The sequence below is a fragment of the Tamandua tetradactyla genome, chromosome 22 (genome assembly GCF_023851605.1).
Source record: "Tamandua tetradactyla isolate mTamTet1 chromosome 22, mTamTet1.pri, whole genome shotgun sequence".
Classification (NCBI taxonomy): domain Eukaryota; kingdom Metazoa; phylum Chordata; class Mammalia; order Pilosa; family Myrmecophagidae; genus Tamandua; species Tamandua tetradactyla.
The window spans coordinates 35,256,555-35,284,197 of record NC_135348.1 but is presented as its reverse complement, the minus strand read 5'-3'; the positions used below and the strand labels follow the sequence as shown (position 1 = coordinate 35,284,197).

Genomic DNA, 27,643 nt, shown 5'->3' with positions numbered 1-27,643 from the left:
TGTCTTTACAAAATGGGATGAGGATTAAAACATGGCTTTTCTAGGGACCATACAAAATTTCAAACCAGCATAACCTATCCTACAACCTTGCTATAATATCTTATTAAGATTTGAATAAGAGATTTGAAAATCAATACTATAAGATTTTTTGCATAGATAATCAAATCATTTGTGAACAGAAAGAGGTTTATTTTTTCCTTCCCAATCTGTATCCTTTTACACCCTTGTCTTGCCTTACTGAATTAGCTAAGACTTCCAGTATAATGTTTGAATATGAGATTGAGAAGGGACATCCTCATTTTGTCCACAGTCTTATGGGGAAAGCATCTAGCTTCTCATCAGTGTATATAATGCTGTCTGTAGCTGTTTTTGTTAGAAGTTCTTTATCAAATTGAAGCAGTTCCCTATATTTATATATACCTCTATCATATATATATATATATATATATACATATTTATATAGACAGAAGTCAGGGGAATATGTGTGGCAAAGGATTTTAAGGGTGTGGGATAATGGTGGGAGGAATATAAAGCTGCATCAGGCTGAATTTATTAATCTCTAAGAAGAGATTCTGCATTCAATCTTATAGCTCGAAGGGTTAGAAAAGGCTTTAACAGATTGTTTGGATGATTGGTTGAAACATGCATCAAAAGGTGGCTGCAATACCTGAGGTTGAAATGCCAGAACTGCCCTGGTATAATGTAGATGAGGGGATCCAAAGGCTTAGAGAAATTAGAATGTTGAGTGGACTTATCATGCAAACCTGTTCTTACACCCCAGGAATGTCTGAAGGATGCACCTTTTGCTGGAACTGTGAGAAATAAATTTGTGAGGCTAGTGCCATCATCCCTGAGGAGCACTGTAGCTGCCCTTCTCTATAGGTCAGGTACCACTGGGGGAACTTCTGTCACTGAGCTGGAATCCTTAAACACAACGGGGATAACTGGATCTCGAGTTGGCAGAAATTAGGTGGTAGCACTTAAACACCAAAGACAAGGTGGATGTGGCTATCATAATAGCAGACTCAAAGCAGGAGTCAAAATAATCTACCTCGCAGAGAGTTGTGGCATTGGATAGTAGGTCTTGAGATACCTAAAAGTACAATTGATGGGCAGTCTACTAAATTCTTGTTCCAGCTGTATAAACAAAAGAGTTCTAGGTCAACAGAAGTCTAACTTGAATTACAAAAACACAGAGTCACGGTCCCTTAATCAATTTCCAGTCATGAGACAGCTTACAGATCCAGAGCCCTTGAATGAGGGGGCGGCCAGGTCCCTTTGGGGGAGGACCATATTACACTGCCACAATTTATACTGTTAATCTTCCTCCCAGCCTTACCCAAGGAGACCGATGTCTAGGCCTTTTACTAGGGTAACTGCATTGGGAAAAAGGAAATGATCAGATATTTCAGGGATGATTAGACACTGGTTCATAAGTGACATTAATTCCAGGGGACCTAAAACATCACTCTGTTCCACCAGTCAGAGTGGGGGCCTATGGAGGTCAGGTGATTGATGGAGTTTCAGCTCAGGTCCATCTCACAGTGGGTCCAATGGGCCCTTGGACCCATTCAGTAGTTACTTCCCCAGTTCCAGAATGCATAATTGAAATAGACATACTCAGCAACTGGCAGAATCCCAACACTGGCTCTCTAACTCATGGAGTAAGGGCCATTATGGTAGGAAAGGCCAAGTGGAAGCCACTAGAACTACCCCTACTGAGCAAAATAGTAAATCAGAAGCAATACCAGATTTCTAGAGGGATTGCCGAGATTACTGCCACTCTTAAGGATTTGAATGATGCAAGGGTGGTGATTCCCACCACATCCCCATTCAACTCTCCTATTTGACCTGTACAGAAAACAGATGGGTCTTGGAGGATGACGGTGGATTATCATAGGCTCAACCAGGTGGTAACTGCAATTGCACCTGATTTCCCAGTGGTGGCATCATTGCTTGAGCAAATCAATACATCCCCTGGTACCTGGTACGCAGCTACTGATCTGGCAAATGCTTTTTTCTCAATAAGGACCACCAGAAACAGCTTGTTTTCAGCTGGCAAGGTCATCAATATATTTTCACTGTCCTACCTGGAGGGCATATATCAATTCTCCAGCCCTGTGTCATAATCTTGTCCACAGGGACCTTGATCATTTCACTGTCCTACAAGACATCATTCTGGTCCATTATACTGATGATATCATGTTGATTGGACCCAGTGAGAAAGAAGTAGCAACTATGCTAAATTTATTGGAAAGACATTTGCATGTCAAAGGATGGGAGATATATCTAACAAAAATACATGGGCCTTCCACCTCAGTGAAATTTCTAGGTGTCCAGTGGTGTGGGGCCTGTCATGATATCCCTTCTAAGATGAAGGATAAGTTATTACATCTGGCCCCTCCTATTACCAAAAAGGAGGCACAATGCCTAATTGGTCTCTTTGGGCTTTGGTGACAACATATTCCTTATTTGAGTGTGCTACTCCAGCCTATTTATCTAATTACCAGAAAAGTTGCTAATTTTGAGTGGGGACCTGAACAAAAGGAGGTTCTCTGTCAGGTCCAGGCCACTGTACAAGCTGCTCTGCCACTTGGACCATATGATCCAGCAGATCCAATGGTGCTGGAAGTGTCAGTTGCAAATATAGATGCTGTCTGGAGTCTTTGGCAGGCCCCTATAGGAGAATCACAATGCAGACCCTTAGGATTTTGGAGCAAAGTCTTACCATCTGCTGCAGATAACCATCCTCCTTTTGAGAAACAGCTTTTGGCCTGCTACTTGGTAGAGACTAAATGCTTAATCATGGGCCACCAAGTTGGCACAAGACCTGAATTTCCTGTCATGAGCTGGGTGTTGTCTGACCCACCAAGCCATAAAGTTGGGCATGCACAGCAGCACTCTATCATAAAATGGAAATGGTATATATGAGATAGGGCCAGAGCTTGTCCTGAAGGCACAAGTAAGTTACATGAGGAAGTGGCCCAAATGCCCACAGTCTCCACTCCTGCCACATTACCTTCTCTTTCCCAGACCAGAGCTATGGCTTCTTGGGGAGTTCCTTACAGTGAATTGACTGAGGGAGAGAAAACTCGGGCCTGGTTTACAGATGGTTCAGCATGATATGCAGGTACCACCCGAAAGTGGACAGTTGCAGCATTACAACCCCTTTCTGGGGTGTTCCTGAAGGACAGTGGTGAGGGGAAATCCTCCCAGTGGGCAGAACTTTGAGCAGTGCACCTAGTTGTTCATTTTCCTTAGAAGAAAAATTGGCCATAGGTGTGTTTGTATACTGACTTATGGGCTGTTACTAATAGTTTGGCTGGATGGTCAGGGACTTGGAAAGATGATAATTGGAAAATTGATGACAAAGAAGTCTGGAGAAGAGGTATGTGGATAGATTTTTCTGAGTGGGCTAAAACATGATGATGTGTCCCATGTGAATGTGCACCAGGGAGTGACTTCAGCAGAGGAAGGTTTTAATAATCAAGTTGATAAGATGACCCGTTCTATGGATACCAGTCAGCCTCTCTCCCCAGCAACTCCTGTTGCCCAGTGGGCTCATGAATAAAGTGGTCATGGTGGTAGGGATGGAAGTTATGCATGGGCTTAGCACCATGGACTTCCACTCACCAAAGCTATAGCCTGGCTATAGCCACTGCTAAGTGCCCAATCTGCCAGCCACAGAGACCCACACTCAGCTCCTAATACAGCACCATATTGTACCACTCCCTTCATGAAAGGGGCAGCAATTTGTTCTAACTGGAATAGACACATACTCTGGATATGGGTTTGCTTTCCTGCACACAATGCTACTTCCAAAACTACCATCTGTGGACTTACAGAATGCCTTATCCATCATCATGGTATTCTACACAGCATTGCTTCTGCTCAAGGAACACACTTCACAGCAAAGGGAGTGCAGGAATGTGCACATGGTCATGTAATTCTCTGGTCCTACTGTGTTCCCTATCACCCAGAAGCAGCTGGTATGATAAAATGGTGGAATGATCTTTTAAAAACTCAATTATGGTGCAAAGAAGGTGACAATACTTTGCAGGTCTGGGGAAATGTTCTCCAGGAAGCTGTATATGCTCTGAATCAGCATCCACTGTATGGTGCTGTTTCTCCCATGGCCAGGATCCATGGGTCCAGGAACCAAGAGGTGGAAATGGGAAAGGCACCACTCACTATTGATCCTAGTGATCCACTAGGAAAATTTTTGAAATTTTTGCTTCCTGTTCCTGTGACCTTGAACTCAGATGGTCTACAGATTTTATTTCCAAAAGGCGGAGTGCTTCCACCATCAGAAACAACAATGATTCCACTGAGCTGGAATCTAAGATTGCCACCTGATCATTTTAGGCCACTCATGCCCTTGGATTAACAAGCCAAGAAGGGGATTAATTTATTGGCTGGGGTGACTGACCCTGACTATCAGCATAAAATAGGACTGCAACTACACAATGGAAGCAAAGAAGAGTTTTCTTGAAATATAAGGGATCCCCTAGGGCATCTTTTAGTACTACCATGCCCTGTGATTAAAATCAATGGAAAACTGCAACAACACAATCCAGGCAGGACTACCAAAGGCTCTGAAACTTCAGGAATGAAGGTTTGGGTCACCCCACCAAGCAAAGAACCACAGCCAGCTGAAGTGCTTGCTGAGGGTAAAGGGAACATGGAATGGGTAGTGGAAGAAGGTAGTAATAAATATGAACTACAACCATGTGATCAGTTACAGAAACAAGGACTGTAATGCTGTTTTGTTCACGTTTTATTTATGTAATATTTTAGTTGTAAGATATCAAGTTTAAGAATGAATATAACCCAAGGACTTGCACACTATTTGAGGGAGATTTAATGTGTTACCAACATTTGAGTATTGTTAGGTGAGAAAAAGAAATGTGTCTTTTATTGTTTTCTATTTAGAGAGTAAGTATAGTTAAAGGTGATGTTTATAGCTGCCAAGTTGCAAGGGATGGACTGTCATAGTCAGGTTCATTTGTCAACTTGGCCAGGTAGTTTGTCTGGTTGGGCAAATGCTGGCCCATCTGTTACTGTGAAGACATTTCATAGAATTAAATCATGACCATGTTGGTTGCATCCACAGCTGATTGCGTTTATAATCAGCCAAGAGGAGTGTCTTCTGCAATGAGTGATGTTTAATCTAATTACTGGAAGGCTTTTAAGGAGGATTCAGAAGAGACAGTCTCTCTTCCTCCTTCGGCCAGCAATCCTCTCCTCTGGAGTTCATCCAGACCCTCTATTGGAGTCATCACCTTCACAGCCTGCCCTAAAGATTTTGGACTCTACATTCCCACAGTTACATGAGTCACTTTTTATACATTTTATATTTACAGATATTTTCTGTTGATGCTGTTTCTCTAGAGAACCCTAGCTAATACAATGTCTGATATGATAATATGATTTTCTTCTTTAGGCTATTGATTGGATAGATTACATTAATTGATTTCCATATGTTGAATTAGCCTTGCATACCTGGAGTAAATATTAAGTATTTACTCTTTCTATACATTATTCTCTTTATACATTGTTGTATTTGATTTGCTAAAAATTCAGTGAGGATGTTTTCAACTATGTTCATAAGAGACATTGGTCTATAATCTTCCTTTCACTAATATCTTGGGATTCGGTTAAGGTAGTGCTGCTTCCATACAATGAATTGTTTCCTCTGTTTCTATTTGGTGGAAGAGATTATGCAAACATGGTATCATTTCATTTCTAAATGTTTTTTAGAATTTACCAATGTAACCATCTGGGCCTGGTGCTTACCTTTTTAAGGGTATAAATTGTTGATTAAATTTCTTTAACAGATATAGGGCTATTAAAATTATCCATTTCTCCTAGTGTCAGTTTGATAGATTATGTCTTTAAAGAAATTCATCCACTTCCTCTAAGTTACCAAATTTAAGATTATAGAGTTTGGTTTTGTTTCCTAGCTGCTGAAATAAATATCATTCAATAGGTTTGCTTAAACATTGAGAATTTATTGGCTCATGTTTGTGAGGCTAGGAGAACTTCAAAATGTAGGCATCAGCAGGGTGGCATTTTCTTCTTGATGACCGTGGCATTCTGGAGCTGGCTGCTAACCAAAGTCTTTGGCTTTTCTGTCATATGGCAATGGTCATGGTGACCTCTCCTGGCTTCTCTCTTCATCTGATTTTATTCTTCCTGTAAAAGACTCCAGTAAATCAGATTAAAGCCCAACCTGAAGCAGTGGGGCCACATTTTACCTGAAGTATCCCATTGGAGAGGTCTTATTTAAAATGGGTCCACACAGAGTAGAATGCAGACCAAGACCGTGAACATTTCCAAAGTGGGTACAGAATCCACCCCACCACAGAGTTGTCCACAGTATTTATTATCCATTTAATGTTCATGTGATCAGTATTGACACTCCCTCTTTCATCTCTGATAAAAGTGGCTTATTTCATCTCCTTTTTTTTCTGGTTAGCATGGCTAGAGATTTATAAATTTTATTGATTTTTTCAAAGTACCACCTTTTGGTTTTAAGATTTCCTCTTTTCAAGTTCATTGACTTCTGCCCTAATTTTTATCATTTATATTCTTCTTTTAACTTGGATTTAATTTGTTTTTATTTTTCTAGTTTCCTACATTTAAAGCTTAGATTGTTGATTTTAGATCTTCCTTCTTTAGATCTTCCTTCCTTCTAATATATACATTCAATGCTATAACTTTCCCTCTAAACAGTACACTTGCTGCTTCCTACACATTTTTGAAATGTTCCCATTTATCCTTGATAGTTTTCTTTGCTCTGAGTCTGCTTTGCATGAAATTAATAGAGCTACTCCAGGTTTCTTTTGGTTAGTGGATCATAGTATATCTTTCTCCATCCTGTATTAGCCAGGGTTATCTAGGGAAAGAGAACCAACAGGATGTATCTATAAATATTATGAGATTTTTATATGAATCATCTCATGTGACTGTGGGAATAGGCAAGTCCAAACTCTGTAGGGAACATTGCAAGCTGGGAACTATGATGAAGAATGAAGGGTTTCTAATAATTCCATAGCAGAAACTGGCTAGCTGAAATAGAGATTGAAATTCTTCCTTCTAAATGCTAAATTTATCAGTTCTTTTAAAGCCTTCAACTGATTGGAAGAGACTGCTCTCATTGTTGAAGGCAATCTCCTCAGTTGATTACAGATGTAATCAGCCATAGATGCAATCAACTTACTGATGATTTAAGTCCACAGAATATCCTTACCGTACCCAGTCAGGTACATTATTTGCTTGACCAAACAACTGAATACCATCTGCTGTCCATTTTCTGCATTATAATTGTCAATGCTTAGATCTTTCATATTTAAATGATAATTCACAAAGTTGGGAGAGTTGGGTGAGTGTCTCCCATATTTGGAACTGTTTTCTATTCTGTGCCCTTGATTTTTTTTTTTGCCTTCCACTTTTGTTCTGCTTCCCTGGTTTCAATTGAGCATTTAATGTGATTCCATTTTCTCTCTTCTCTTAGCATAGTAATTACACTTTTTTTCCCAAGTGGTTGCCCTAGAGTTTGTAATATGCCTTTGCAGCTTATATAAGTCCATTTTCAAATGACACTATACTGCTTCATGGGTAATGCAGGCACCTAATAATAGAATCTTCCTGATGCCTTTTTAACACTACTGTCATTCATTTCATTTATCCATCAGCTATAACCATCCAATACATAATTGCTGTTACTATTTCAAACAAACTGTTATTCTGTTAGGTCAGTTAAAAATAAGAAAAAAAAGACTTTAGTTTACTTTCATTTATTCCGGCTCAAATTCTCTTCCTTTCTTTAAATATATCAGGGTTTCTGACCTATATCATGCTTCTTCTCGCTAAAGGACTTCTTTTATTTATTTATTTATTTTTAAATATGGAACGCTTCATGAATTTGCATGTCATCCTTGCTCAGGGGCTGTGCTGATCTTCTCTGTATTGTTCCAATTTTAGTACATGTGCTGCTGAAGCGAGTCCTAAAGAACTTTTAACATCTCTTGCAAGGTAGGTCTACTGGAAAATAATTTCCTGAATTTTTGTTTTTCTGAGAAAGTATTGTTCTCCTTCACTTTTGAAATACAGTTTCTCTGACTATAGGATTCTACATTTTTTTTTCTTCTTTCAACACCTTAATTATTTAACTCCGTTCTTTTCTTGTTTGAGTGGTTTCTGAAGAGAATTCCAATGCCATTTGCATCTTAGTTCTTCTGTAGGTATGGAGATTTTTAACTCTAGTGCTTTTCAATATTTTCTGTTTATCTTTGATTTTCTGCAGTTTGAAATTTATATATGTAAGTGTAGCTTTTTGGTAATTTTCCTCCTTAGTGTTCTCTCAGCTTACTGGATTTGTGGTAAGATATCCCTGCTAGTTTGAAATTGTTATGCACCCCAGAAAAAAACAGCATCTTCTAATCCAATCTTGTAGGGCCAGATTGATTGTTGGGTGAGACCTTTTGATTAGGCTGTTTCCATGGAAATGTGACCCACCCAATCGTGGGCAGGCCCTTTTGATTAAATGAGGATGTGACCCTGCCTATTCAATGTGGGTTTTAATCTGCTTACTGGAGTCTTTTAAGAGAGGGGTATTTTGGAGAGAACACAGTTTCTTGGAGATGCTAAGCTAAGAGAAGAAATCCAGAGTTTGCCTTAAAGAAGCTAAGTGAGTCCCTCCCAGACGTGTAGAGAGAAAGTCACTGAAATCAGAAGCTGAAATCAAGGAACTGGGATAAGCACCAGGCAACACCAGCCACGTGTCTTTACAGCTGACAGTGGTGTTACAGATGCCAGTCGCCTTTCTTCAAAGTCAAGGCATCTTTCTCTGAATGCCTTAATTTGAACATTTTCATGACCTTAGAACTGCAAATTTGTAACCTAATAAACCCACTTTGTAAAAGTCAGTACATTTCTGGTATATTGCATTCTGGCAGATTTAACAAGCCAAGTAGTCAGTCAGCTATATTTTCAGCTGCATTTCTTTGGTCGCTTTCTACCTTTATTCTCCTACTGGTATTCACATTATTCATATATTACACGTTTTGTAATTGTCCCACAGTTCTTGAATATTCTCCTGTCTTCCTTATTCCTTTTACTCTTTTCAGTTTAGATATTTCTATTAATATATCTTCAGACTTATTTGTTCTTTCCTTGGCTGTGGCCAGTATCCTGATGAGGCATCAAGGCATTTTTCACATCTGTATTAGTTAGGGTTCTCTAGAGAAACAGAATCAACGGGAAACAGTCACAAATATAAAATTTATAAAAGTGTCTCTCGTAACCATGGGAACGCAGAGTCCAAAATCCGCAGGGCAGGTTGTGAAGCTGATGATTGTGATGGAGGGTCTGGACGAACTCCACAGGAGGGGCTTGCTGGTCAAAGCAGGAAGAGAGCCTGTCTTTTCTGAATCCTCCTTAAAAGGCTTCAAGTGATTTGATTAAGCATCACTTACTGCAGAAGACACTCCCCTTGGCTGATTACAAATTGAATCAGCTGTGGATGCAGCTGATGTGATCATGATTTAATTCTATGAAGCCTCCTCATCACAACAGATGGGCCAGCATTTGCCCAACCGGACAGTTACCACCACTTAGCCAAGTTGACACAGGAAACTGACCATGACAATATCTATTACATCATTTTTTATTTCTAGTATTTCCTTTTATTTTCTTAGTGTTCCCATCTCCCTACTTACATTAACCATCTGTCCTTACATGCGGTTCATTTTATCCATGAGAATTGTTTTTATATTAACCATAGTCATTTTAAATTCCTGGTCTGAAAATTCCAAATTTTCTGCCATATTTGAGTATGGTTTTGATACTCATTTTATCTCTTCAGACTGTTTTTTTTCCTTGTAGTATAACTATTAAATAACTTTTAAGGCAAACATGATGTACATAACATGTTAAAGCAAACTGAGGTAAATAGGCTTTAGTGTGACTTTTATGTCGCTCTTGCTAGAGGTCAGGTTATACTCACTTTTTGCTGTAGCTATAGGTAAAAGTTAAAATTTCTTCTAGTATCCAGGTGATTTCCAACCCTGTTTTTGGGGTTTTTTCAGGAGACTTCTTAACTAAAATTGGAGACTTGATGTTCTTTCCATTGTGATACTCTGTTATATCACATGGAACACTTACTGATATCATGGTAAAAATGGGAGGAGACGCATTCTATAATTCTATGATTTGGTCTCCGTCTTTCAATGAGCCTGTTTCCTTGGGCTGTGACTATTATAAGTGCTTCTCACTCTTACCCTCTACCTGCCCCCAGATGAGACAGGAATGCTAGAGGGGTGGAATTAGACATTTCCCTTTCCCTAGGTACTTTAGCCTCTGGTGAAACCCAAATTAGTTAGGCTCTGGTAAAATAATTCCTTTTAAGGTTAGTCCTTTGCTAGCATTACTTTTACCCTCTCTCTGTGGGGAATTTGAAGGAAAGTTTGTCTAATCTCTAATCTTACCTGGCAGGACTGTTGGGGGTAAAACTTAGGAAAGCTTATTGACCCCATACACCTGGGCTACCTGGAGTCTAGCTAGTCCACAGGGAGCCTCCTACAATCTATCAATTAATGTATGTATATTCAAGCCTTCCTACCGTACTAGTTCCAACAGAAAGGTTCTGTTCTTGGGTTTCCTCTCCAGGTAAACTGTGGTTCTTTTTATCCACCTCACTTCTGGTTTTGGGGTAGTGGTTTGTCCTGTGACCTCAATTCTATGATGGAGCTAAGAAGAGTTGCTGTTTCTCTGTTTGATCAGCTTTTTTCTTGTTCTTTGGATAGGAGTGATGACTTCTGAGTTCCTTATACATGGGACACAACATCTATATCATTTTCAGATATGATATATATATATTCATATAGTTGAAACTGCTTAAGATTGACCTTAAAGAAAGAAGGTCAATCACTAATAATTATTAAAACACATTCAAAATTTCTCTAGATGCATAATTCATTTTTCCCAAGATAAAATTGCTGAGAACTGCTATAGCGAGTCATCTTCAGACCAGAGACTTAATCCGAGAAGGCAATGATGGTACTGTGTGGACAGAGTAATTTACATATCCATCTAGCCAGAGCAAGCATGCTTTTCTCTGACTTCAATTGTGCAACGAGTACAAGGAGCCACATCTGCCCTATGCTGAATTGTGATGGACTTAAGTTTCTTCAACCAGAGCCCTTAAATGAATGTAATAATCTATGTCCCTAAGAAAAAAAAAATCTGAGAAGAAACTATCTTTGTCATCTAAGAAGCAAAGTTCATTTTAGGACTTTTTCTTCCACTAAAAATGCCTTTCTTTAGCAAAAAGTACAACCCCAGATTTAGATGGAAACTTAGAAAATGCATAATAAAAGCCTATATTTGACGTTCAAATATTTGTTAAAATATCATTTAAATGTAAGCAATTAGTTTTTTGTAAAGAGAAATGCACTACAGAGGCAGGTAGTTTATTCTCAAGGTAGAACACATTAAGAACTGTGAATCTAAAATGTCATTCAATTTCATACTAAAATACATTAAATCTATCCGCCTATCTTCATCTCCCATGCACTTCCCTAGCCCGAGACTTCTCAGTTTTCCATTACACCTTCTATCTCACTGGCCCTACTGTTCTATTCTTCAACTATAATCCATTCTTCCCATAATAGAGAAAACAATCTTATTAAAGTGCTAATCAGATTATTTATCTCATTTGCTTAAAATTTCTCCATGAAATCTTATGCCAAAGGAATAAAATTCAAAATAAATTTATGTTTTAGTTTGCTAATGCTGCCAGATTTCAATATACCAAAACTGTTTGGCTTTTATAAAGAAGATTTATTAAGTTACAAGTTTACAGATCTAAGGCCATGAAAATGTCCAAACTAAGCTATCCAGAAACAGATACCTGGACTCAAGAAGGCTGATGGTATCTGGGACACCTCTGGGAAATGGGAAAGCATGTGGCTGGCATCTGCTTGTCCTTTGGCTTCTGGTTTCAAACAGCTTCCTTGGGGACGTTTTCTTTTTGCATTTCTAGATATCTCTATCTGTGTCAGCTTTAAGCTTTTCTCAAAGTGGTTTCCTCTTAAAGAATTCCAATAAGTGAATAAAGACCCATCTTGAATTGGTAGAGACACATCTCCATGGAAACCACTTAATAAAAAGGTCCAACCCACAATTGGATAGGTCACATCTCCATGGAAACCACTTAATCAAAAGGTCCAACCCACAATTGGATAGTCCACATTTACATGGAAACAACTTAATCAAAAGGCTCCACCCTAAACAATAGTCCTGGCCCCACAAGACTGAATGAACATGGCTTTTCTGGGGTACACAACACCTTCCAAATAAGCTTAGAATAAAATTTAAACTCTTACTGATGTGTCATAAAAGCTCTGAGTAATCTTCAGTCTCAAAACTGCCTCAGATTTCTATGTTCCACAAATACTGTCTAAAATTTCTTCAAATGCACCTTTCATTTGCTCAGTTTAATACCTTTTCATATAATCTTCACTACTATTGAAATATGATTCTCATGCTCTTCATAGCCCTACCCTTCAGATTTTAGCTAGTCACTGGCCCATAGACTTTAACAGTGATAAAATAGTTCTATTTTTCTCCATGTAGTCTTGATCCTAGGCTCTTATTCATTTCTAAAATCAGAAATACCTTAATTTATCATTATAATAGGATAAGTGGACTCATTTTTAAAATAGTGTCCCTTGCTCTTTAGACTATGACCTCAGGAAACCATGATCACAGAGACGTTAACTAATTAATTAATTAATTTAAACCACAGTATTTACAGTTCCTGTAAAAGTGTCTGGCAAATGGTAGACACTTAACAAATATTTGCTGACTCAGTTTCCCAATTATTTTTATGAAAGTATAAGATTCATTGCAAGCAAGTGCTGGTAATTATGTTCAATAACACAAAGTCAATTTCAAACCCCTGGTTAACTTCATGGTGTACTTTATAAATCTATAACTCATAAAGTGGCAACTATATACCATATACATGAATGTGCTAAATACCAAAATGTTGTCTGACTCATTTTAATGTTTATTTTATGTCTTTAAATGTCTTATTTTAGTTCTGTACGTCTAGAGAACCAACAAACAAGGCGTAACCTTCCCAGTAGACTATGATGTATACAAGAATTAGCTGGTTTTTCTCCTTTTAACACTGAATTCCAGAAATGTTCTTGGCCTGTAATGGAAGTTTGTCGATGACATATTTAGTATAACTGTTCCTCATAATCCTGTTGAATTTGGGCAAACACTTTGCCCCCAACCCACAATCTTGTGTTAGGAAGATTTCAATAGATTTTTTATTTGATCATCTTAAGTTTCAGATTTTTATATGTCCAAATGAAATTGACAAAAGTAGGCCATTAGATACGTGAATCTATTACTCAGAAGAATTGTTAGCGCCACAAAGATCTTAACCATTAGTATCGACTGTTAATATCCTAGGAAGAACACCATTCTACAATAGTAATATGACATGATTGCTACTTATATACATCTTTTTTGTGAGAGTTTTTCTTATTTGATTAAATGTTTCTTGTTTTTGGTATTGCTAAGTCTGATACTTTTATTGTGAGTTTTTGCGTGGATATTGTGAATAATGACATCTTTAAATAGTGTTTATAACTCATACAGGAAAAATTATTAATATATTATGCATTTAATTAGTTTCTATATTCTTTTTACCTATTAGATTTACAAGTGAATTACTAGAATTCTTATGCATTCATTATTTGAAAATAATGTTAGCTTTATCCTCCTTTTAAATTAAATTTGCATAACCTACACTTTTGATCTCTGCATATATTTTATTTTATTTTATTTTTACATGGGCAGGCATCGGGAAACGAACCCAGCTCCTCTGGCATCGCAGGCAAGCGTTCCTGCCTGCTGCACCACCGTGGCCCTCTGCATATATTTTAAAGGCTGTTTCCTATAACCTGGATACTTTGTAAGTCAATTTTTATCATTTGTTTTCACTTGATTTTCTATTTTACTATCTTGCCCTTATGTTTTGTCTCTTTTGCATTGTGAACATTAGATATGAAAAGTGGTGAGTTTGATTTGAAGCCTGGTGAGGTGGCTTGGAAGTATATAACCCCCCAAAAAATGTTTTTAATCTTAATCCATGTTTATAAAATAGCCTCCTTTGCTGGGGAAGTCAGAAACATGCCTGGCAGCCATCTCCCAGTCCTCACCTAGCCCACCTCCTTTTCTATTGTGTGCAGATATATCTGTTTTTTCCATTCCACAGCCTGTGGAAGATAATAGGTTTAATGAAAAAGCCTACCCATATTGTTAATCTCAGAAACCAGGAACTAGAAGTTCCAGTTGCTTCTCAGTAGAGGAATTCTCAGTGGCAGGGCTCCCTCCTCTGGAGTTGTATAAATATTTAATATTCAAACAAATTCTACTCTCTGAAGTGGAATACACCAAGCTACCCATCCCCTGTGCTTGACCTGAGCTGTTGGCCTCCCTGGGAGACTGGCCATGATGATCTCTCTTCCCCTACTCCTTTGGATCTTTTGGGCTGAAAAAGGAACAGAAGAGCCTTTGCTGATATTTGCTGATTGCAGATCACACCAGGCGTAACTCACTCCACATCTTTCTCCTGTTTTAGTGTCCCTATGCATCAATGTTTGGTCCCCAGGGTCTAATATTGAGCTACGTTCTCTGTGTTTCCAGCTATTGATCCCTTAATTTTTCACTGCCTCCTTTTTCTCCAATATCTTTAAGCAGATGTTCTTTTATTGTTTAAAAAGTTTTTTATAGTTTTCTACATAGGTTATGTTGAGGATTAATTGATGAATTCATGTATGTAATTTAAAGGATTGTCCAGCATATAATAACCATGGAGTAATAGTTGGCTATTATTAAATCCATGTTTTCTGATGCCGTGTGGCTTCTACATAATCATTGCATGATACATTTTTGCTTCTTTTCCTTGAACTTTTACTTCCACAAAATTTGTCATGCCTTCAAATCCCTTAAAAAAAAGGTGGATCTGGATGCTTAGGGTTAATTTTCTTCTAAATAGCATTTGTTTACAAAGTATAACTTTGCTTCTATGCTTCAAATATGTTGATCTGGTTTCCCAAATCTAAATAAACTTTTTGTTTTGTATTAAAAATATTCATTTCTATGGAAAAATGTAATCTGTGGTATCCTGAATATCCAACGAATTGAATAAAGTGCCTGCATTAAGAATTATTTAAGATTAAAAAATAATATTGAGAATGCAGGAAGGAAAGTTCTCAGGAAATTCCTGAGCAACACTTAGATTTCACTTATGCCCTAGTTGTCAACTGCATTGCTAAAAATTATGGTAAAATAGTCTTCATAATTATCACAGTGACGTCAGACAGCCCCTGGAATTCTTGGAGAAATTGAGACCTTAACCAAGGGGTGGGTTCCTAACTCAGTTTCAGGAAAGAAAAATTCAAAACAGTCAGTATGTACACCCAAATACTTTAATAAGCTTGATGCCAGAGAGTGCTAGGAGTTCTCAGCCTGTTGCTGGAGAGCCCTGAGGATTCTCAGCTGGATGCTGGAGAGTCCAGGAGTTCTAGGCTTGATGGTGTAGACCTTCACAAATTCTCAGCTGAATGCCACAAAGTCCTGGGAATTCTTGGAGAAGTTGGGACCTCAACCAGGGGCTGATGCCATGAAGGCTCTTCACTGAGCCACAGGAACGAACTCAAGGACTAACCAGTGTGCACAGCTCAAAAACTTGAATGTATCTTTAAAGTACACCTTCAAAGGAAGATGAGCATGGGCCTGCTCCAAAGGAGAAGTCTTCTGGGGTCAGGATCCTTCCATAATAAGGACTTGGAGGAACCTTTGCCCTTCTAGCTATGTTAATAAGGGATTGACGAGCTGCATTTTTCATTGGCTCTTTTCCGATGCCAACTTGAAAGAGGGCTAGGTGTTTGGGGACTAGGTAGCTGTGTAGGCAGCAAAGGAACTTTGTGTTATGGTTCTTAGGGTCACTTCCCCTTTTCCTCCCCCATATAACCTGCCTTAACAGGGAATTAGAGCTAAATATAAACTTTGAAGCCTGATCTCAGAAAACCAAATTACAGAGGAGGTAATGACTTCCTAGGATTCATAGCTTTGTCATGAGAAAGCCCAAACTCAACCCAAACTATTTCACATTCCAAATCAATTTTCCGAATCACCTGGATACTGAAATAGCACCTTTTGTTTGAAAAACAGAACTTAAGATATTTCCTTAGCAGATGTAATTTAAATTTCCACACCCATACTCATCATGTGGCATTAAGGACTTGTTTTAGAATCTCTCATATGTAAAATTAGAGTCATGATTTTACTGTTTCATGTATTTCCCAGGTTTATTTCCCAAAACCCAATGTGAATATTTTGTGCTTATAATCAAGCACAGTGCACATTACTTCTGTTTTGTTGTCCTGTGACTCATTTATCATTCAGTGATGATTTTCTAAGAACCTATGTTCAGCATTACAAATACAGAACTAAATTAGACATAATCCAAACCTGGCAAGCTTTTGATCTACTACAAAGAAAATGACATGTAAATTATTAACAAAATATTAAGATTCTGGGAGCCAAGTCAAAAGAGGCTACCATGATATATAAAAAAAAAGAAAAGAGTGGTAAATTTTACTTCTTGGATCCAAAATCTGTAAAGAAAAAGTTATATGATCATGCTCCTAAGCAAATGAGTAGTTTTATAAGAGAAAAGGCAGTGTGGAGACAGTGATGATGGCATTGGGGTGGGGGAATCAATGATGAGAAGCATGTCAAACAGAGGAAATATTCTTAGGAAAAATAAACTTTAAGCAATACAAGTATTTCAATATGGTTGGAGGGTGAGATCTGAGAACTTCAGTTTGAGATTGTTTGGATTTGCTAATGCTCTTGGAATGCAGGATACCAGAAATTGGTTGGTGTTCTAGTTTGCTAGCTGCTGGAATGCAACACACCAGAGACGGATTGGCCTTTAATAAAAGGTGGATTTATTTTGTTAGTTCTTCAGAGGAAAGGCAGCTAACTTTCCACTGAGGTTCTTTCTTACATGGAAAGGCACAGGATGGTCTCTGCTGGCCTTCTCTCCAGGCCCCTGGGTTCCAACAGCTTTCCCCAGGGTGATTTATTTCTGCACCTCCAAAGGCCTGGGCTGAGCTGCGAGCGCTGAGATGAGAATGCTGAGCAGTGCACCTGGTTGTTCATTTTGCTTGGAAGGAAAACTGGCCAGAGGTGCGTTTGTATGCTGAGCTTCTTGGGCTGTGCTACGTTGCGGTCTCTCATTTAGGCACCAGCCAATTAAGTCAAACATCCTTCATTGCAACAGGCATGCCTCCTAGCCGACTGCAGATGTAAATCAGTAACAGGTGAGGTTCACATACCATGGGCTCATGTCCGCAGCAACAGAACTAGGTACGCTCACCTGGCCAAGTTGACAACTGAATCTAACTACCACAGTTGGCTTTTATAAAGCAGATTCATTAATTTGCAAGTTAATAGTCTAAGGCCATGAAAATGTATTAATTAAGGCACCAAAAGAGGATACCTTCTCTCAGGAAAGGCTGATTCTGGGGTTTCTCTTCACATAGCAAGGCACATGGTGATGTCTGCTGGCCTTCTCTCCCAGCTTCTGGGTTCTAACAGCTCTCTCAGCTCCTTCTACATCTCCAGACAAATGTGTCTACACATCCATTCTCTGTATCAGTACTTTTAAGGACCCAGTCAACTAATTAAGGCCAACCTTGAATAGGCAGGGTCACATCTCCATTTAAACAAAAGGTCCCACCCACAATTAGGTGTGTCATTCTACATAAAAACAATCTAATCTAAAGGATCCATCCTAAACAATAGGTCTTCCCACACAAGATTTCTGGGGTACATCAGTTTAAAACTACCACAGAGATGATGTTGGAAAGATAGTTGGGACAAAAATGATACCTCTTTAAGAAATATTGAGGTGATGAAATGTTTTTTTTTTTTCTATAGGCAAAGTTTTTTCTTTTTTTCCCTAGGTCACTGATTTGCATGATCATGCAAATTTTGATACCATTACTGGAGACAGAGTTAGTAGGATTGTCATGGAGAATGCAGGACATTAGTTAAGCAAGTCTGTAGTGGAAAATGGAGGTGCTAATTAGATAGGTGGAATTATGGATGAAAGTGGAAAAGGAAAAAAGTAACTTATGTGGGACAGAGAAATTACCCAAGTTCAATATACATACAATGGGAAGAGAATAATAGCGGTGAATTCCAGTGGAGTTTTATGGGCATTGATACATAATGGGACATTTTACAAATATTAAATCCAAATATGACAGTCTAAATTTCACCTGAACTTCACAAAAATACTATAAAAGTAGTGTACTTCCAATTTAAGTTTGCTGAAGCTTTAAGTAATTTCAATATTTTTTTTTTACTTTTATGAGGAGGGACTAAGTCATAGCTCCAGATTTACCTATTGAAAGCAGCAAATGTTAGGTTTTTACTTTATATGTACATTAAGAATAGATTTTCATCTGTACATGAAAATTCTGCATGGAGTCCCTGAAATATTCTCAGTAATCATAAAATATTAACTCAAAATGAACATATTCTTTGTCAAAAAAGAATAAAACCCAATGAAAAACACTTGGACTACTTGGTATTTGACTCTAAAGCATTTCATTGTTAATATAGTTGAGTGAATGAGCAGGGTATTAGAAAATCATAACACACACGATTTCTTAAGTTCTATTAGTTATTCACATAGACATTTGATATTTCCCTAGGTTATAGTAAAAGCAGCTGGATTCAAATGTAACTTTTTCCTTTTAAGAAAACAAGCCATGTCTAGATCTTTGATTTTTTGCTCCTCATCATTTCTGTGAAATCATAAAAACATTCAACCTGGAAGGCAGCTATGCTTACCACTAAACTGAATGTTCATTGATTAAATTCTCCAGTCAAAAGACAAAGGATGAGAGACTGTATTAAAATGCCTGATCCAAAAGAAAGCACGAATCAACTATATGTTGTTTGTAAGAGACTCATCTTGGACCTCAGGAAGCCATGTTTAGAACTGCCATATAATCTGGCAATCCCACTGCTAGAGATATACTCAGAAATATTGAAAGCTGGGACTCAAACAGATATTTTCACAGCTATGTTCATAGCAGCATTATTCACAATTGCAAAATAATGGAAGCAACCCCAGTATCCACATCTGATAAAAGCATAAACAAAATGTGGTATATATGTACAATGGAATATTATTCAGCTGTAAAAAGAAATGAAGTCCTGATACATGTGGCAACATGGATGAACGTTAAAGATATTATGCTGAGTGAAATAAACCAGATACATAGGCCAAATATTGCATGATCTCATTGATATGAACTAATTGTAATAAGCAGACTCATAGAGTGAGCATCTAGAATATAGGTTAAGTGGGGTTAGATTTGGGGTACAGAATGTAGAGCTGATGCCTAATTTATACAGAATTTCTATATTTAGGTTGATTGTAAAAGTTTGGAAATGGATTGTGGTGATGGTATCATGAATGTAATTAACAGTGCTGAATTATGTTTATGAAAGTGGTTGAAAGTGGAAGTTTTGGGTCCTCCTTGTTACCAGAATGAAAGTTAAAAGGCAAAATATGGGATTGTATAACAGTATAACAGAGTATAACACTGAACCCTGATGTGGACATTGGTCTGGGCTTAATAGTACAAGTATAAGAATATTTTTTCATGAATTATAACAAATGTATGACACTAATACAACGTGTTATTAGGGTGGTTTATGGGAACATTACATTTTTAAAATGTCTTTTCTGTAAACAAAAATAATGATAATTTAAAATCACACGAAGTGAATGAAACCAAAATATATATATACAATCTGATGCAGATCTCACTATACCTCCATTAAGGACACTGAGGTAAAATAGCTCGATCCACTTCTGTAATCAAACCATATGTTTGGGTGTTTCTCTGGAGAAATTTTAATTACAACAATCATAATACAGACGATATGAATAATTAACAAAGGATGATTTAATAAGTTCTTAAAATGTGTCTTTTATACACTATCCTGTTGGAACTTAAACATCTCATGCACAAGAAAAATGCATAGCATATCTAAAATAGTGTTTGATTAAACTATACCTATAAGTAATACTGATACTTTTAAATTGATACCAACTATAAAACATGCAAGATATATTCATGCTGCTGTCCTAAATGTCACAAAAGAATGAATCATTTTGTGATATCTAGACAATTTTTCATTCTGATATAGTTTTAAAATTGCTGTATTATGATTTTGATTATTTCCCATTGACTATACTTACATACAAGGGAAATAAAAACTGTGATCTAAAAACTCATTTGTAATTATTCTTATGCACCTTGATACTGCCAATCTTTTTTTAAAAAAATTGTGCATATGAAAAGTGTAATTTTCAATTATTTTAAATATAAAAGCATTGCATTGATGTTTGTATATAACAAAGTAAATATTATTCTAGATTGTACTTGAGTTATATTTAGTCAGCTTGATGAATATATATGGCTGGTTTAAGTCTGGTTATTGCATATTTGAAAGGTAAATCTTTGCCTTTTTGATCCACTGGCTTCAAATGTGCCTTAATATATGCCAATACATAAAATATATCACTTAATCACCTATAATGCAAGATTTAAAAGACGATTTTACCTTAAATGTACAATTCACAATGATATGCTTGAAAATGTACCCAAACATTTAATGTCACTTTGCATTCGGAAGCCCAAGCTAAGAAAAATAAAAGATTTACATCGTCTATTAAAACCTCCCTCTCAGGAAAACAACATGAGGTAAAACCATGTACTTATCAATAAATGATATCCTATGCTTTATTAATAATTGTGTAGAAAATGTGCATATATATATATATATATTACTTGTCCTTCTTACAATATTGAATATTAATTTCAGGCAAGAGAAAGACAAATTGACAAGAAATATTGTACAGGTAATTTATTAAAGTTCTGTTATTGATTATTATATTCTGTAGGTGAGAAAAGGCACCCATCCTATGTTACTAATCCTATGTATTCACCTGTAAAATATTAGGATAAATATCTCCATTAGAAAAGAATAGACAGAGAATATTGTTCAATTTTAATATTATAGTAAGTCAGAGTACTGATTACCATGAACTGACAAGAGAAGTGTTTTACAGCAAATTCTTCCAATCTAAATAAAATAAATTAATTGATACAATAGTAATGATAGGAAACCATTACTCATGATTCAGACATTTTGGAAAAAATGGGACAGTAAAACCCAGGCTTAGTTATAATTGACAAAAGTCAAAATAAAGTCAGGGGATACCATTTCTATCCTCATAAATAATGATATCCAGCTAAAAAATTGTACTTTCAAGTTCACACCTAAATCCTTGAATGTGTAAGCACATTGACCCAGAGTGAAAATATCTATGTCATGTAGAAAGATATTATGATCTCCCAAGAACAGTTAGTTTAAATTCTTCTGCTGAAAAACAATGGACAGCACTTTTCAATCATGATTTAGTATAACAGCAATCTTTATTTGTATAGAAACTTGGAAGAAACAGGCAGTGACATTTCAGCCTAGTTTGGTTTTGGGTAACAGGTACTCCAAACGGCAATGCTTTAACCAAAATAGAAGTTTCTTGCTTTCTCACATAAACATGGCACGTTAGGCATTCCAAATTTATAATGGACATTTTCTCTGTGACATCCTCAAGAATTCTGGATCCTTCTGCTGTGTTACTTAGCCCTGCTCTAATTCCATTCTCAGCCCAGCACGGTTAATTCTGCTCCATCCATCTTCTCTGCATTCCAGCCAGTGCCATGGGGAAGTATCAACTAAAAATAGACAGAAATCTTTTACTTTTAAAGAAGATCTATTGGAGAAACCACAGGACATTTTTTTGTTTACATCCCATTGGCTACACCTAGGTAGAAGGAGGATGAGAAGTATAAACTATTTTCAGGCTAGCCATGAGCTCACTCATTCATTTCACTAGGTTACAAGGGGAAGACAAATACTGGGAAGAAAGCAAAAGTCTGAGAACAATGTCCCAAAATGTTGGAAACAGAGTAAAAACTATGCATATTAAAATAACATTTTAAAAGAGTATTTAATAAAATGCAAGTGCTGTGACGATCAAGCATTAATTTGGAAAGCAAATTTTAAATTAATACACAAACAGTTATTTCATCATCACACCCAGAAGAAAGACTAGAATAATTTAATAATTTATAAAATATTATTATTAATAATATTATTTTTGGGGGCTGAATGAATCCAACCCGGGTCTCCCGCATGAAAGGCAGGCATTCTAACCACTGAACTACACGTGCACCCTTTATGCAATATTATTAAAACCAATTTGGAAATCATTTATAATTTATTGTAATGCAGTGATAATGAGCCCTTGCTGCTAAGGCAGGCAGTTTAAAGTCATTTCCAAAAATGCCCTAGCTAATAGGAGACGTGTGTATGTGTGTTGCTTAAGTTGGGATATCACAATATCAAAAATAGTGTCTCGACTTCCTGGAAGATGGCGGCTTAGTAAGACGCGCAGATCTTAGTTTCTTCTCCAGGACACCTACTAGGGGAGTAGAAACGATACAGAAAGCGCCCAAAGCCACAACAGAGATAAAAAAGACAGCGTACCCCATCCTGGAACGGCTGGCTGGCTGAGAGAAGCAGCTCGGGTGAGATCGCCGAGGCGCGCGGGCCTTACCGGGCGGGGTGGCAAGCGGCCGGAGTTACTCCCTTCCCCCTTCCCGGGCCGGCTGGGAGAATTGGAGAGGCGGTCCCCTGAAACCAAGGCGACTGGCGCCCACACCACGCGCAGCCCCCGGACCAACTGAGAGAATTGGATCGGAAACCCCCAGGCCGCGGAGAACGGTGACGGGTGGGGGAGGCCCCTTCCAAACCCGTGACTCCCGGGGAACGTGCACTCTCTCGGGCGGGCCGCTGCCGCTGGCGCCCTCCCGCCACGCTTGTTGCCCAGGGCCGACTAGGAAATTCGGACAGGCTCTTTCCCTGGCTGCGGCGACCAGCAACCCTCCCTGCGTTCGGACCCTGGGCCGGCTCAGGCCGCTTCGGCTAGCGAACCCCCAGGACGGCGAGAGTTTTCCAAAGTTTAAGGTCCCACAGCACCTTTTACTGGTGGGACCCGCAGACAAACGGGTGCCACGAGCGCCACCTACTGGGCAGGATAAGAAAAACAGAACCCAGAGATTTCACAGAAAAATATTACAACCTTGCTGGGTCCAACACCAAGAGCAATCTGAATAAATGCCCAGACGCCAGCAGCAGAAGATAACTGTCCACGCTCAAAAGATTGAGAATATGGCTCAGTCAAAGGAACAAACCAATAGCTCAAATGAGACACAAGAGCTGAGACAACTAATGCTGAATATACGAACAGAAATGGAAAACCTCTTCAAAAATGAAATCGATAAACTGAGGGAGGACATGAAGAGGACATGGGCTGAACATAAAGAAGAAATAGAAAAACTGAAAAAACAAATCACAGAACTTATGGAAGTGAAGGATAAAGTAGCAAACATAGAAAAAATAATGGATAGCTACAATGATAGATTTAAAGAGACAGAAGATAGAATTAGTGATTTGGAGGATGGAACATCTGAATTCCAAAAAGAAACAGAAACTATAGGGAAAAGAATGGAAAAATTTGAACAGGGTATCAGGGAACTCAAGGACAATATGAACCGCACAAATATACGTGTTGTGGGTGTCCCAGAAGGAGAAGAGAAGGGAAAAGGAGGAGAAAAACTAATGGAAGAAATTATCACTGAAAATTTCCCAACTCTTATGAAAGACCTAAAATTACAGATCCAAGAAGTGCAGCGCACCCCAAAGAGATTAGACCCAAATAGGCGTTCTCCAAGACACTTACTAGTTAGAATGTCAGAGGTCAAAGAGAAAGAGAAGATCTTGAAAGCAGCAAGAGAAAAACAATCCATTACATACAAGGGAAACCCAATAAGACTTTGTGTAGATTTCTCAGCAGAAACCATGGAAGCTAGAAGACAGTGGGATGATATATTTAAAATACTAAAAGAGAAAAACTGCCAACCAAGACTCCTATATCCAGCAAAATTATCCTTCAAAAATGAGGGAGAAATTAAAACATTCTCAGACAAAAAGTCACTAAGAGAATTTGTGACCAAGAGACCAGCTCTGCAAGAAATACTAAAGGGAGCACTAGAGTCAGATACGAAAAGACAGAGGAGAGAGGTATGGAGAAGAGTGTAGAAAGAAGGAAAATCAGATATGATATATATAATACAAAAGGCAAAATGTTGGAGGAAAATATTATCCAAACAGTAATAACACTAAATGTCAATGGACTGAATTCCCCAATCAAAAGACATAGATTGGCAGAATGGATTAAAAAACAGGATCCTTCGATATGCTGTCTACAGGAAACACATCTTAGACCCAAAGATAAACATAGGTTGAAAGTGAAAGGTTGGGAAAAGATATTTCATGCAAATAACAACCAGAAAAGAGCAGGAGTGGCTATACTAATATCCAACAAATTAGACTTCAAATGTAAAACAGTTAAAAGAGACAAAGAAGGACACTATATACTAATAAAAGGAACAATTAAACAAGAAGACATAACAATCATAAATATTTACGCACCGAATCAGAATGCCCCAAAATACGTGAGGAATATACTGCAAACACTGAAAAGGGAAATAGACTCATATACCATAATAGTTGGAGACTTCAACTCACCACTCTCATCAAGGGACAGAACATCTAGACAGAGGATCAACAAAGAAATAGAGAATCTGAATATTACTATAAATGAACTAGACTTAATAGACATTTATAGGACATTACATCCCACAACAGCAGGATACACCTTTTTCTCAAGTGCTCATGGATCATTCTCAAAGATAGACCATATGCTGGGTCACAAAGCAAGTCTCACAAATTTAAAAAGATTGAAATCTTACACAACACTTTCTCGGACCATAAAGGAATGATGTTGGAAATCAATAATAGGCAGAGTGCCAGAAAATTCACAAATACGTGGAGGCTCAACAACACACTCCTAAACAACGAGTGGGTCAAAGAAGAAATTGCAAGAGAAATTAGCAAATACCTCGAGGCGAATGAAAATGAAAACACAACATATCAAAACTTATGGGATGCAGCAAAGGCAGTGCTAAGAGGGAAATTTATTGCTCTAAATGCCTATATCAGAAAAGAAGAAAAGGCAAAAATTCAGGAATTAACTATCCATTTGGAAGAACTGGAGAAAGAACAGCAAGCTAACCCCAAAGCAAGCAAAAGGAAAGAAATAACAAAGATTAGAGCACAAATAAATGAAATTGAAAACATGAAAACAATAGAGAAAATCAATAAGGCCAGAAGTTGGTTCTATGAGAAAATCAATAAGATTGATGGGCCCTTAGCAAGATTGACAAAAAGAAGAAGAGAGAGGATGCAAATAAATAAGATCAGAAATGGAAGAGGAGACATAACTACTGACCTCACAGAAATAAAGGAGGTAATAACAGGATACTATGAACAACTTTACGCTAATAAATACAACATTTTAGAGGAAATGGACGGGTTCCTGGAAAGACATGAACAACCAACTTTGACTCAAGAAGACATAGATGACCTCAACAAACCAATCACAACTAAAGAAATTGAATTAGTCATTCAAAAGCTTCCTAAAAAGAAAAGTCCAGGACCAGATGGCTTCACATGTGAATTCTACCAAACGTTCCAGAAAGAATTAGTACCAATTCTCTTCAAACTCTTCAAAAAAATCGAAGTGGAGGGAAAACTACCTAATTCATTCTATGAAGCCAACATCACCCTCATACCAAAACCAGGCAAAGATATTACAAAAAAAGAAGACTACAGACCAATCTCTCTAATGAATACAGATGCAAAAATCCTCAATAAAATTCTAGCAAATCGTATCCAACAACACATTAAAAGAATTATACATCATGACCAAGTAGGATTCATCCCAGGTATGCAAGGATGGTTCAACATAAGACAATCAATTAATGTAATACACCATATCAACAAATCAAAGCAGAAAATCACATGATCATCTCAATTGATGCAGAGAAGGCATTCGACAAGATTCAACATCCTTTCCTGTTGAAAACACTTCAAAAGATAGGAATACAAGGGAACTTCCTTAAAATGATAGAGGGAATATATGAAAAACCCACAGCTAATATCATCCTCAATGGGGAAAAATTGAAAACTTTCCCCCTAAGATCAGGAACAAGACAAGGATGTCCACTATCACCACTATTATTCAACATTGTGTTGGAGGTTCTAGCCAGAGCAATTAGACAAGAAAAAGAAATACAAGGCATCAAAATTGGAAAGGAAGAAGTAAAACTATCACTGTTTGCAGACGATATGATACTATACGTCGAAAAGCCGGAAAAATCCACAACTAAACTACTAGAGCTAATAAATGAGTACAGCAAAGTAGCAGGTTACAAGATCAACATTCAAAAATCTGTAGCATTTCTATACACTAGTAATGAACAAGCTGAGGGGGAAATCAAGAAACGAATCCCATTTACAATTGCAACTAAAAGAATAAAATACCTAGGAATAAATTTAACTAAAGAGACAAAAAACCTATATAAAGAAAACTACAAAAAACTGCTAAAAGAAATCACAGAAGACCTAAATAGATGGAAGGGCATACCGTGTTCATGGATTGGAAGACTAAATATAGTTAAGATGTCAATCCTACCTAAATTGATTTACAGATTCAATGCAATACCAATCAAAATCCCAACAACTTATTTTTCAGAAATAGAAAAAACCAATAAGCAAATTTATCTGGAAGGGCAGGGTGCCCCGAATTGCTAAAAACATCTTGAGGAAAACAAACGAAGCTGGAGGTCTCGCGCTGCCTGACTTTAAGGCATATTATGAAGCCACAGTGGTCAAAACAGCATGGTATTGGCATAAAGATAGATATATCGACCAATGGAATCGAATAGAGTGCTCAGATATAGACCCTCTCATCTATGGACATTTGATCTTTGATAAGGCAGTCAAGCCAACTCACCTGGGACAGAGCAGTCTCTTCAATAAATGGTGCCTAGAGAACTGGATATCCATATGCAAAAGAATGAAAGAAGACCCATCTCTCACACCCTATACAAAAGTTAACTCAAAATGGATCAAAGATCTAAACATTAGGTCTAAGACCATAAAACAGTTAGAGGAAAATGTTGGGAGATATCTTATGGATCTTACAGCTGGAGGCGGTTTTATGGACCTTAAACCTAAAGCAAGAGCACTGAAGAAGGAAATAAATAAATGGGAACTCCTCAAAATTAAACACTTTTGTGCATCAAAGAACTTCATCAAGAAAGTAGAAAGACAGCCTTCACAATGGGAGACAATATTTGGAAATGATATATCAGATAAAGGTCTAGTATCCAGAATTTATAAAGAGATTGTTCATCTCAACAACAAAAAGACAGCCAACCCAATTACAAAATGGGAAAAAGACTTGAACAGACACCTCTCAGAAGAGGAA

At 37.6% G+C, this 27,643-nt stretch overlaps 1 long non-coding RNA gene and 1 other non-coding gene across 2 annotated transcripts in view; both read right to left on the bottom strand.

The window, feature by feature from the left end:
* Positions 1-7,903: 7,903 nt before the first annotated feature.
* Positions 7,904-8,006, bottom strand: LOC143666409 (U6 spliceosomal RNA). Its single transcript, XR_013167609.1, has one exon. It is a non-coding gene; the product is annotated as a U6 spliceosomal RNA (small nuclear RNA).
* Positions 8,007-21,598: 13,592 nt separating this feature from the next.
* The window catches only part of LOC143666325 (uncharacterized), a 173,623-nt gene continuing 167,578 nt past the window's right edge, over positions 21,599-27,643 (bottom strand). The window contains exon 5 of the long non-coding RNA XR_013167528.1: positions 21,599-21,920. This is a non-coding gene — a long non-coding RNA (uncharacterized LOC143666325). The remainder of the gene's footprint in view (positions 21,921-27,643) is intronic.